Source organism: Tachypleus tridentatus, chromosome 1 (assembly GCF_004210375.1).
Source record: "Tachypleus tridentatus isolate NWPU-2018 chromosome 1, ASM421037v1, whole genome shotgun sequence".
NCBI classification, from domain to species: domain Eukaryota; kingdom Metazoa; phylum Arthropoda; class Merostomata; order Xiphosura; family Limulidae; genus Tachypleus; species Tachypleus tridentatus.
This window is the reverse complement of record NC_134825.1, coordinates 121799258-121811148: the sequence shown is the minus strand read 5'-3', so window position 1 is coordinate 121811148 and position 11891 is coordinate 121799258. Positions and strand designations below refer to the sequence as shown.

Below are 11891 nucleotides of genomic sequence, written 5' to 3'. Positions count from 1 at the left end.
TAGTTTCTAGTTCAGAGACAGACTTCTGTATAAAAACAATAGTTTCTAGTTCAGAGACAGACTTCTGTATAAAAACAATAGTTTCTAGTTCAGAGACAGACTTCTGTATAAAACAATAGTTTCTAGTTCAGAGACAGACTTCTGTATAAAAAAATAGTTTCTAGTTCAGAGACAGACTTCTGTATAAAAACAATAGTTTCTAGTTCAGAGACAGACTTCTGTATAAAACAATAGTTTCTAGTTCAGAGACAGACTTCTGTATAAAAACAATAGTTTCTAGTTCAGAGACAGACTTCTGTATAAAAACAATAGTTTCTAGTTCAGAGACAGACTTCTGTATAAAACAATAGTTTCTAGTTCAGAGACAGACTTCTGTATAAAAAACAATAGTTTCTAGTTCAGAGACAGACTTCTGTATAAAAAACAATAGTTTCTAGTTCAGAGACAGACTTCTGTATAAAAACAATAGTTTCTAGTTCAGAGACAGACTTCTGTATAAAACAATAGTTTCTAGTTCAGAGACAGACTTCTGTATAAAAACAATAGTTTCTAGTTCAGAGACAGACTTCTGTATAAAAACAATAGTTTCTAGTTCAGAGACAGACTTCTGTATAAAAACAATAGTTTCTAGTTCAGAGACAGACTTCTGTATAAAAACAATAGTTTCTAGTTCAGAGACAGACTTCTGTATAAAAAACAATAGTTTCTAGTTCAGAGACAGACTTCTGTATAAAAACAATAGTTTCTAGTTCAGAGACAGACTTCTGTATAAAAACAATAGTTTCTAGTTCAGAGACAGACTTGTAATAAAAACAATAGTTTCTAGTTCAGAGACAGACTTCTGTATAAAAAACAATAGTTTCTAGTTCAGAGACAGACTTCTGTATAAAAACAATAGTTTCTAGTTCAGAGACAGACTTCTGTATAAAAACAATAGTTTCTAGTTCAGAGACAGACTTCTGTATAAAAACAATAGTTTCTAGTTCAGAGACAGACTTCTGTATAAAAACAATAGTTTCTAGTTCAGAGACAGACTTCTGTATAAAAAACAATAGTTTCTAGTTCAGAGACAGACTTCTGTATAAAAACAATAGTTTCTAGTTCAGAGACAGACTTCTGTATAAAAAACAATAGTTTCTAGTTCAGAGACAGACTTCTGTATAAAAAAACAATAGTTTCTAGTTCAGAGACAGACTTCTGTATAAAAACAATAGTTTCTAGTTCAGAGACAGACTTCTGTATAAAAAGACTTCTGTATAAAATAGTTTCTAGTTCAGAGACAGACTTCTGTATAAAAACAATAGTTTCTAGTTCAGAGACAGACTTCTGTATAAAAACAATAGTTTCTAGTTCAGAGACAGACTTCTGTATAAAAACAATAGTTTCTAGTTCAGAGACAGACTTCTGTATAAAAACAATAGTTTCTAGTTCAGAGACAGACTTCTGTATAAAAACAATAGTTTCTAGTTCAGAGACAGACTTCTGTATAAAAACAATAGTTTCTAGTTCAGAGACAGACTTCTGTATAAAAACAATAGTTTCTAGTTCAGAGACAGACTTCTGTATAAAAACAATAGTTTCTAGTTCAGAGACAGACTTCTGTATAAAAAAATAGTTTCTAGTTCAGAGACAGACTTCTGTATAAAAACAATAGTTTCTAGTTCAGAGACAGACTTCTGTATAAAAAAACAATAGTTTCTAGTTCAGAGACAGACTTCTGTATAAAAAACAATAGTTTCTAGTTCAGAGACAGACTTTCAGAGACAGACTTCTGTATAAAACAATAGTTTCTAGTTCAGAGACAGACTTCTGTATAAAACAATAGTTTCTAGTTCAGAGACAGACTTCTGTATAAAAACAATAGTTTCTAGTTCAGAGACAGACTTCTGTATAAAAACAATAGTTTCTAGTTCAGAGACAGACTTCTGTATAAAAAATAGTTTCAATAGTTTCTAGTTCAGAGACAGACTTCTGTATAAAAAACAATAGTTTCTAGTTCAGAGACAGACTTCTGTATAAAAAAAAATAGTTTCTAGTTCAGAGACAGACTTCTGTATAAAAAACAATAGTTTCTAGTTCAGAGACAGACTTCTGTATAAAAAACAATAGTTTCTAGTTCAGAGACAGACTTCTGTATAAAAACAATAGTTTCTAGTTCAGAGACAGACTTCTGTATAAAAAACAATAGTTTCTAGTTCAGAGACAGACTTCTGTATAAAACAGACTTCAATAGTTTCTAGTTCAGAGACAGACTTCTGTATAAAAACAATAGTTTCTAGTTCAGAGACAGACTTATGTATAAAAACAATAGTTTCTATAGTTTCTAGTTCAGAGACAGACTTCTGTATAAAAACAATAGTTTCTAGTTCAGAGACAGACTTCTGTATAAAAACAATAGTTTCTAGTTCAGAGACAGACTTCTGTATAAAAACAATAGTTTCTAGTTCAGAGACAGACTTCTGTATAAAAACAATAGTTTCTAGTTCAGAGACAGACTTCTGTATAAAAAACAATAGTTTCTAGTTCAGAGACAGACTTCTGTATAAAACAATAGTTTCTAGTTCAGAGACAGACTTATAAAAACAATAGTTTCTAGTTCAAGGACAGACTTCTGTATAAAAACAATAGTTTCTAGTTCAGAGACAGACTTCTGTATAAAAACAATAGTTTCTAGTTCAGAGACAGACTTCTGTATAAAAAACAATAGTTTCTAGTTCAGAGACAGACTTCTGTATAAAAAACAATAGTTTCTAGTTCAGAGACAGACTTCTGTATAAAAACAATAGTTTCTAGTTCAGAGACAGACTTCTGTATAAAAACAATAGTTTCTAGTTCAGAGACAGACAGACTTCTGTATAAAAACAATAGTTTCTAGTTCAGAGACAGACTTCTGTATAAAAACAATAGTTTCTAGTTCAGAGACAGACTTCTGTATAAAAACAATAGTTTCTAGTTCAGAGACAGACTTCTGTATAAAAACAATAGTTTCTAGTTCAGAGACAGACTTCTGTATAAAAACAATAGTTTCTAGTTCAGAGACAGACTTCTGTATAAAAACAATAGTTTCTAGTTCAGAGACAGACTTCTGTATAAATAGTTTCTAGTTCAGAGACAGACTTCTGTATAAAAACAATAGTTTCTAGTTCAGAGACAGACTTCTGTATAAAAACAATAGTTTCTAGTTCAGAGACAGACTTCTGTATAAAAACAATAGTTTCTAGTTCAGAGACAGACTTCTGTATAAAAAACAATAGTTTCTAGTTCAGAGACAGACTTCTGTATAAAAAACAATAGTTTCTAGTTCAGAGACAGACTTCTGTATAGTTTCTAGTTCAGAGACAGATAGTTATAAAAAAAATAGTTTCTAGTTCAGAGACAGACTTCTGTATAAAAACAATAGTTTCTAGTTCAGAGACAGACTTCTGTATAAAAACAATAGTTTCTAGTTCAGAGACAGACTTCTGTATAAAAAACAATAGTTTCTAGTTCAGAGACAGACTTCTGTATAAAAAATAGTTTCAATAGTTTCTAGTTCAGAGACAGACTTCTGTATAAAAACAATAATTTCTAGTTCAGAGACAGACTTCTGTATAAAAACAATAGTTTCTAGTTCAGAGACAGACTTCTGTATAAAAAAATAGTTTCTAGTTCAGAGACAGACTTCTGTATAAAAACAATAGTTTCTAGTTCAGAGACAGACTTCTGTATAAAAACAATAGTTTCTAGTTCAGAGACAGACTTCTGTATAAAAACAATAGTTTCTAGTTCAGAGACAGACTTCTGTATAAAAACAATAGTTTCTAGTTCAGAGACAGACTTCTGTATAAAAACAATAGTTTCTAGTTCAGAGACAGACTTCTGTATAAAAACAATAGTTTCTAGTTCAGAGACAGACTTCTGTATAAAACAATAGTTTCTAGTAGACAGACTTCTGTATAAAAACAATAGTTTCTAGTTCAGAGACAGACTTCTGTATAAAACAATAGTTTCTAGTTCAGAGACAGACTTCTGTATAAAAACAATAGTTTCTAGTTCAGAGACAGACTTCTGTATAAAACAATAGTTTCTAGTTCAGAGACAGACTTCTGTATAAAAACAATAGTTTCTAGTTCAGAGACAGACTTCTGTATAAAAAATAGTTTCTAGTTCAGAGACAGACTTCTGTATAAAAAACAATAGTTTCTAGTTCAGAGACAGACTTCTGTATAAAAACAATAGTTTCTAGTTCAGAGACAGACTTCTGTATAAAAACAATAGTTTCTAGTTCAGAGACAGACTTCTGTATAAAAACAATAGTTTCTAGTTCAGAGACAGACTTCTGTATAAAAAACAATAGTTTCTAGTTCAGAGACAGACTTCTGTATTCTATAAAAAACAATAGTTTCTAGTTCAGAGACAGACTTCTAGTATAAAACAATAGTAGTTTAAAAAACAATAGTTTCTAGTTCAGAGACAGACTTCTGTATAAAAACAATAGTTTCTAGTTCAGAGACAGACTTCTGTATAAAAACAATAGTTTCTAGTTCAGAGACAGACTTCTGTATAAAAACAATAGTTTCTAGTTCAGAGACAGACTTCTGTATAAAAATAGTTTCTAGTTCAGAGACAATAGTTTCTAGTTCAGAGACAGACTTCTGTATAAAAACAATAGTTTCTAGTTCAGAGACAGACTTCTGTATAAAAACAATAGTTTCTAGTTCAGAGACAGACTTCTGTATAAAAAACAATAGTTTCTAGTTCAGAGACAGACTTCTGTATAAAAAACAATAGTTTCTAGTTCAGAGACAGACTTCTGTATAAAACAATAGTTTCTAGTTCAGAGACAGACTTCTGTATAAAAAAAGTTTCTAGTTCAGAGACAGACTCTAGTTTCTAGTTCAGAGACAGACTTCTGTATAAAAACAATAGTTTCTAGTTCAGAGACAGACTTCTGTATAAAAACAATAGTTTCTAGTTCAGAGACAGACTTCTGTATAAAAACAATAGTTTCTAGTTCAGAGACAGACTTCTGTATAAAAACAATAGTTTCTAGTTCAGAGACAGACTTCTGTATAAAAACAATAGTTTCTAGTTCAGAGACAGACTTCTGTATAAAAAACAATAGTTTCTAGTTCAATAGTTTCTAGTTTCTAGTTCAGACAGACTTCTGTATAAAAACAATAGTTTCTAGTTCAGAGACAGACTTCTGTATAAAAACAATAGTTTCTAGTTCAGAGACAGACTTCTGTATAAAAAACAATAGTTTCTAGTTCAGAGACAGACTTCTGTATAAAAAACAATAGTTTCTAGTTCAGAGACAGACTTCTGTATAAAAAACAATAGTTTCTAGTTCAGAGACAGACTTCTGTATAAAAACAATAGTTTCTAGTTCAGAGACAGACTTCTGTATAAAAAACAATAGTTTCTAGTTCAGAGACAGACTTCTGTATAAAAACAATAGTTTCTAGTTCAGAGACAGACTTCTGTATAAAAACAATAGTTTCTAGTTCAGAGACAGACTTCTGTATAAAAACAATAGTTTCTAGTTCAGAGACAGACTTCTGTATAAAAACAATAGTTTCTAGTTCAGAGACAGACTTCTGTATAAAAACAATAGTTTCTAGTTCAGAGACAGACTTCTGTATAAAAACAATAGTTTCTAGTTCAGAGACAGACTTCTGTATAAAAAACAATAGTTTCTAGTTCAGAGACAGACTTCTGTATAAAAAACAATAGTTTCTAGTTCAGAGACAGACTTCAGAGACAGACTTTCTGAGACAGACTATGTAAAAAACAATAGTTTCTAGTTCAGAGACAGACTTCTGTATAAAAAACAATAGTTTCTAGTTCAGAGACAGACTTCTGTATAAAAACAATAGTTTCTAGTTCAGAGACAGACTTCTGTATAAAAAAAATAGTTTCTAGTTCAGAGACAGACTTCTGTATAAAAAAATAGTTTCAATAGTTTCTAGTTCAGAGACAGACTTCTGTATAAAAACAATAGTTTCTAGTTCAGAGACAGACTTCTGTATAAAAACAATAGTTTCTAGTTCAGAGACAGACTTCTGTATAAAAAACAATAGTTTCTAGTTCAGAGACAGACTTCTGTATAAAAAACATAGTTTCTAGTTCAGAGACAGACTTCTGTATAAAAACAATAGTTTCTAGTTCAGAGACAGACTTCTGTATAAAAACAATAGTTTCTAGTTCAGAGACAGACTTCTGTATAAAAACAATAGTTTCTAGTTCAGAGACAGACTTCTGTATAAAAAACAATAGTTTCTAGTTCAGAGACAGACTTCTGTATAAAAACAATAGTTTCTAGTTCAGAGACAGACTTCTGTATAAAAAACAATAGTTTCTAGTTCAGAGACAGACTTCTGTATAAAAAACAATAGTTTCTAGTTCAGAGACAGACTATAAAAAAAATAGTTTCTAGTTCAGAGACAGACTTCTGTATAAAAAATAGTTTCAATAGTTTCTAGTTCAGAGACAGACTTCTGTATAAAACAATAGTTTCTAGTTCAGAGACAGACTTCTATAAAAACAATAGTTTCTAGTTCAGAGACAGACTTCTGTATAAAAACAATAGTTTCTAGTTCAGAGACAGACTTCTGTATAAAAACAATAGTTTCTAGTTCAGAGACAGACTTCTGTATAAAAACAATAGTTTCTAGTTCAGAGACAGACTTCTGTATAAAAAACAATAGTTTCTAGTTCAGAGACAGACTTCTGTATAAAAACAATAGTTTCTAGTTCAGAGACAGACTTCTGTATAAAACAATAGTTTCTAGTTCAGAGACAGACTTCTGTATAAAACAATAGTTTCTAGTTCAGAGACAGACTTCTGTATAAAAACAATAGTTTCTAGTTCAGAGACAGACTTCTGTATAAAAAACAATAGTTTCTAGTTCAGAGACAGACTTCTGTATAAAAAACAATAGTTTCTAGTTCAGAGACAGACTTCTGTATAAAAACAATAGTTTCTAGTTCAGAGACAGACTTCTGTATAAAAACAATAGTTTCTAGTTCAGAGACAGACTTCTGTATAAAAACAATAGTTTCTAGTTCAGAGACAGACTTCTGTATAAAAACAATAGTTTCTAGTTCAGAGACAGACTTCTGTATAAAAACAATAGTTTCTAGTTCAGAGACAGACTTCTGTATAAAAACAATAGTTTCTAGTTCAGAGACAGACTTCTGTATAAAAAGACTTCTGTATAGTTTCTAGTTCAGAGACAGACTTCTGTATAAAAACAATAGTTTCTAGTTCAGAGACAGACTTCTGTATAAAAACAATAGTTTCTAGTTCAGAGACAGACTTCTGTATAAAACAATAGTTTCTAGTTCAGAGACAGACTTCTGTATAAAAACAATAGTTTCTAGTTCAGAGACAGACTTCTGTATAAAAACAATAGTTTCTAGTTCAGAGACAGACTTCTGTATAAAAACAATAGTTTCTAGTTCAGAGACAGACTTCTGTATAAAAACAATAGTTTCTAGTTCAGAGACAGACTTCTGTATAAAAACAATAGTTTCTAGTTCAGAGACAGACTTCTGTATAAAAACAATAGTTTCTAGTTCAGAGACAGACTTCTGTATAAAAAACAATAGTTTCTAGTTCAGAGACAGACTTCTGTATAAAAACAATAGTTTCTAGTTCAGAGACAGACTTCTGTATAAAAAACAATAGTTTCTAGTTCAGAGACAGACTTCTGTATAAAAAACAATAGTTTCTAGTTCAGAGACAGACTTCTGTATAAAAAACAATAGTTTCTAGTTCAGAGACAGACTTCTGTATAAAAACAATAGTTTCTAGTTCAGAGACAGACTTCTGTATAAAAAAAACAATAGTTTCTAGTTCAGAGACAGACTTCTGTATAAAAACAATAGTTTCTAGTTCAGAGACAGACTTCTGTATAAAAAACAATAGTTTCTAGTTCAGAGACAGACTTCTGTATAAAAAAAACAATAGTTTCTAGTTCAGAGACAGACTTCTGTATAAAAACAATAGTTTCTAGTTCAGAGACAGACTTCTGTATAAAACAATAGTTTCTAGTTCAGAGACAGACTTCTGTATAAAAAACAATAGTTTCTAGTTCAGAGACAGACTTCTTTGCAAAAACAATAGTTTCTAGTTCAGAGACAGACTTCTGTATAAAAACAATAGTTTCTAGTTCAGAGACAGACTTCTGTATAAAAACAATAGTTTCTAGTTCAGAGACAGACTTCTGTATAAAAAACAATAGTTTCTAGTTCAGAGACAGACTTCTGTATAAAAAATAGTTTCTAGTTCAGAGACAGACTTCTGTATAAAAACAATAGTTTCTAGTTCAGAGACAGACTTCTGTATAAAAACAATAGTTTCTAGTTCAGAGACAGACTTCTGTATAAAACAATAGTTTCTAGTTCAGAGACAGACTTCTGTAAAAAACAATAGTTTCTAGTTCAGAGACAGACTTCTGTATAAAAACAATAGTTTCTAGTTCAGAGACAGACTTCTGTATAAAAACAATAGTTTCTAGTTCAGAGACAGACTTCTGTATAAAAACAATAGTTTCTAGTTCAGAGACAGACTTCTGTATAAAAACAATAGTATAAAAACAGACTTCTGTATAGTTTCTAGTTCAGAGACAGACTTCTGTATAAAACAGACAATAGTTTCTAGTTCAGAGACAGACTTCTGTATAAAAACAATAGTTTCTAGTTCAGAGACAGACTTCTGTATAAAAACAATAGTTTCTAGTTCAGAGACAGACTTCTGTATAAAAACAATAGTTTCTAGTTCAGAGACAGACTTCTGTATAAAAATAATAGTTTCTAGTTCAGAGACAGACTTCTGTATAAAAAAAAACAATAGTTTCTAGTTCAGAGACAGACTTCTGTATAAAAAACAATAGTTTCTAGTTCAGAGACAGACTTCTGTATAAAAAAAATAGATTCTAGTTCAGAGACAGACTTCTGTATAAAAACAATAGTTTCTAGTTCAGAGACAGACTTCTGTATAAAAAACAATAGTTTCTAGTTCAGAGACAGACTTCTGTATAAAAACAATAGTTTCTAGTTCAGAGACAGACTTCTGTATAAAAACAATAGTTTCTAGTTCAGAGACAGACTTCTGTATAAAAACAATAGTTTCTAGTTCAGAGACAGACTTCTGTATAAAAAACAATAGTTTCTAGTTCAGAGACAGACTTCTGTATAAAAACAATAGTTTCTAGTTCAGAGACAGACTTCTGTATAAAAACAATAGTTTCTAGTTCAGAGACAGACTTCTGTATAAAAAAACAATAGTTTCTAGTTCAGAGACAGACTTCTGTATAAAAAAAATAGTTTCTAGTTCAGAGACAGACTTCTGTATAAAAAACAATAGTTTCTAGTTCAGAGACAGACTTCTGTATAAAAAACAATAGTTTCTAGTTCAGAGACAGACTTCTGTATAAAAACAATAGTTTCTAGTTCAGAGACAGACTTCTGTATAAAAAACAATAGTTTCTAGTTCAGAGACAGACTTCTGTATAAAAAACAATAGTTTCTAGTTCAGAGACAGACTTCTGTATAAAAAAAAAACAATAGTTTCTAGTTCAGACTTCTGACAGTTTCTAGTTCAGAGACAGACTTCTGTATAAAAACAATAGTAGTTTCTAGTTCAGAGACAGACTTCTGTATAAAAAACAATAGTTTCTAGTTCAGAGACAGACTTCTGTATAAAAACAATAGTTTCTAGTTCAGAGACAGACTTCTGTATAAAAACAATAGTTTCTAGTTCAGAGACAGACTTCTGTATAAAAAAACAATAGTTTCTAGTTCAGAGACAGACTTCTGTATAAAAACAATAGTTTCTAGTTCAGAGACAGACTTCTGTATAAAAACAATAGTTTCTAGTTCAGAGACAGACTTCAATAGTTTCTAGTTCAGAGACAATAAAAAACAATAGTTTCTAGTTCAGAGACAGACTTCTGTATAAAAACAATAGTTTCTAGTTCAGAGACAGACTTCTGTATAAAACAATAGTTTCTAGTTCAGAGACAGACTTCTGTATAAAAAACAATAGTTTCTAGTTCAGAGACAGACTTCTGTATAAAAAACAATAGTTTCTAGTTCAGAGACAGACTTCTGTATAAAAAACAATAGTTTCTAGTTCAGACAGACTGACTTCTGTATAAAAAACAATAGTTTCTAGTTCAGAGACAGACTTCTGTATAAAAACAATAGTTTCTAGTTCAGAGACAGACTTCTGTATAAAAACAATAGTTTCTAGTTCAGAGACAGACTTCTGTATAAAAACAATAGTTTCTAGTTCAGAGACAGACTTCTGTATAAAAACAATAGTTTCTAGTTCAGAGACAGACTTCTGTATAAAAACAATAGTTTCTAGTTCAGAGACAGACTTCTGTATAAAAACAATAGTTTCTAGTTCAGAGACAGACTTCTGTATAAAAACAATAGTTTCTAGTTCAGAGACAGACTTCTGTATAAAAACAATAGTTTCTAGTTCAGAGACAGACTTCTGTATAAAAACAATAGTTTCTAGTTCAGAGACAGACTTCTGTATAAAAACAATAGTTTCTAGTTCAGAGACAGACTTCTGTATAAAAACAATAGTTTCTAGTTCAGAGACAGACTTCTGTATAAAAACAATAGTTTCTAGTTCAGAGACAGACTTCTGTATAAAAAACAATAGTTTCTAGTTCAGAGACAGACTTCTGTATAGTTTCTAGTTCAGAGACAGACTTCTGTATAAAAAACAATAGTTTCTAGTTCAGAGACAGACTTCTGTATCAAGACAGACTTCTGTATAAAAACAATAGTTTCTAGTTCAGAGACAGACTTCTGTATAAAAACAATAGGTTCTAGTTCAGAGACAGACTTCTGTATAAAAACAGTAGTTTCTAGTTCAGAGACAGACTTCTGTATAAAAACAATAGTTTCTAGTTCAGAGACAGACTTCTGTATAAAAACAATAGTTTCTAGTTCAGAGACAGACTTCTGTATAAAAACAATAGTTTCTAGTTCAGAGACAGACTTCTGTATAAAAACAATAGTTTCTAGTTCAGAGACAGACTTCTGTATAAAAACAATAGTTTCTAGTTCAGAGACAGACTTCTGTATAAAAAACAATAGTTTCTAGTTCAGAGACAGACTTCTGTATAAAAACAATAGTTTCTAGTTCAGAGACAGACTTCTGTATAAAAAACAATAGTTTCTAGTTCAGAGACAGACTTCTGTATAAAAAACAATAGTTTCTAGTTCAGAGACAGACTTCTGTATAAAACAATAGTTTCTAGTTCAGAGACAGACTTCTGTATAAAAAACAATAGTTTCTAGTTCAGAGACAGACTTCTGTATAAAAACAATAGTTTCTAGTTCAGAGACAGACTTCTGTATAAAAACAATAGTTTCTAGTTCAGAGACAGACTTCTGTATAAAAACAATAGTTTCTAGTTCAGAGACAGACTTCTGTATAAAAACAATAGTTTCTAGTTCAGAGACAGACTTCTGTATAAAAAATAATAGTTTCTAGTTCAGAGACAGACTTCTGTATAAAAAGAGACAATAGTTTCTAGTTCAGAGACAGACTTCTGTATAAAACAATAGTTTCTAGTTCAGAGACAGACTTCTGTATAAAACAATAGTTTCTAGTTCAGAGACAGACTTCTGTATAAAAACAATAGTTTCTAGTTCAGAGACAGACTTCTGTATAAAAAACAATAGTTTCTAGTTCAGAGACAGACAGAGAGTTCAGACTTCTGTATAAAAACAATAGTTTCTAGTTCAGAGACAGACTTCTGTATAAAAACAATAGTTTCTAGTTCAGAGACAGACTTCTGTATAAAAAGAGACAGACTTCTGTATAAAAACAATAGTTTCTAGTTCAGAGACAGACTTCTGTATAAAAACAATAGTTTCTA

At 30.6% G+C, this 11891-nt stretch overlaps 1 protein-coding gene across 5 annotated transcripts in view; it reads right to left on the bottom strand.

The window, feature by feature from the left end:
* LOC143222567 (irregular chiasm C-roughest protein-like) overlaps positions 1-11891 on the bottom strand; it is a 191857-nt gene that overhangs the window by 147345 nt on the left and 32621 nt on the right. The gene's annotated exons all lie outside the window — the stretch shown is intronic.